Genomic DNA, 1912 nt, shown 5'->3' on the forward strand with positions numbered 1-1912 from the left:
GACAAGGACCGTTTAGCCAGTATTTTCTCCTGACCCCGAACATCTATTAACCTGACACATAGACACAATATACTGTTATTAATAGCAAGCTTACATGATAAACGTACTAACTAGTATCCAATGACTAGTTCTATTGATTAGTGATTAATGTAGGCACACAGGAAATCCCAATTTCTTCCACAAAGGTTACCTCCCCTCTCTCTGCTTTGCCCGCCCAGAGAATCTGGCCCGCCCATAAGAAACTGAGCTACGACCGTGCAAGTGTTTTTAACCTTGAGAGACATCATGGCTTGCAAACGAACGAAGCATTAAATTTGCTCAGTTTGGATGTACAAATGAAAACACAAATGATGGGAGTCAGGTGGCTGAGCGGTGAGGGAATCGGGCTAGTAATCCGAAGGTTGCCAGTTCGATTCCCGGTCATGCCAACTGACGTTGTGTCCTTGGGCAAGGCACTTCACCCTACTTGCCTCGGGGGAATGTCCCTGTACTTACTGTAAGTCGCTCTGGATAAGAGCGTCTGCTAAATGACTAAATGTAAAACTAAAATCTTTTTACAGTTCCTTCATCCGAGCCTCTGAAGACCCAGTGTCTTAATTTTATTTTCTCTGGAAATGCGCCTACACAACTTTTGTTGTAGGCGCATTTGTTTTGTATGTCTGCGCCAGACACTTCAGCCACGATTGTTTCCTCAACTTGAGCTAATACAAAACTGGCCTTGCTGAAATTAAATTCTGGATCAGTACTGACTCTCCTTCGTCCAGCTACTAACTTCGGACAAGTAAGTTAACTAACACTATATCATTTTGTAGCTTTACTGTATATGGTTACCTAGCTTGCTACCCTTAGAATGTGGCTGTAACATTAGCTCTGCAGCTAACAGCTGAGTTACTTTCGCTAATGGAAAGGTAGATAGCATCAAGTATGTGTGTGAATAAACATGCTGTAACGTGAGTGTTGTACACTTCTTTGTAATTTGTATAACCGTTCTGCTGTTGGTGTTATGGCACGCGCGATATCCGCCTTTCCCCTCATTGAAATGACTGAGTGTGTACCTCTGCAAACCAGGGTTATCACATGAGAATGGGCAAATTCGAGGCATCTTACAGCAACGGGGCAACAGCCATTGCGATACATCCATTGTAAACATTAGTGATGGGTCGTTCGTGAACGATCCTGCTCTAAGAGCCGGCTCTTGTAGGTGAACGTCGGGAGCTGGCTCGCATATCTGAGGAGCCGACTCTTCAAAAAAAAATATATAGCCTATAGTTAGCAATTAAATGCTTATGTAATAATGAAATTATGAATTATTTTAATTGCATTTAAAATAATTGACTAATTCAAAGAACAAAAAAATAATTAGGCCTAAAGGCGCACGCTTATTCGACTGCCTGATCAGCCTCACATTCGGTTCCTGTCAATCTACACACAATTTCAACCAATTAAACATGAGGGAGAGCCGAGCCAAGTCAGCCAACTCACGTGTTGTCAAAACTTGGATTAGAGGAAAAACATCTCTGAAAACAAACGCAGAAAATGAGTCGGAAGCACAGCAGCATTTGGAATCATTTTAATGATTTAAACAATGTTAAAGCACAGTGTAGAATTTGCCAAACCAAAATATCATATAAAGCCAGTTCTACGAACAACCTACACCGGCATATGCGAATAGTGCACCCAACTGTGAAACTATCGGAGCTTCGAGAAACTAGTGGTCCCGCTAGTGATAGTGGTGGAGCGACTGGAGCTAGCACCTACACTCTGGATACATCTCCACAAGTGGAGATGTATCCACTGATTCCACTCAGTCAAGGCCTACTCCGCGACCCACAGCAAAGCAGACTTCTATAAGAGACCAGTTTTTGCAAAAGTCAATGTCTGTAGAAAAACAAGGCCAAATTGATATTGCATT

This window comes from Osmerus mordax, chromosome 19 (genome assembly GCF_038355195.1).
Source record: "Osmerus mordax isolate fOsmMor3 chromosome 19, fOsmMor3.pri, whole genome shotgun sequence".
Lineage (NCBI taxonomy): Eukaryota > Metazoa > Chordata > Actinopteri > Osmeriformes > Osmeridae > Osmerus > Osmerus mordax.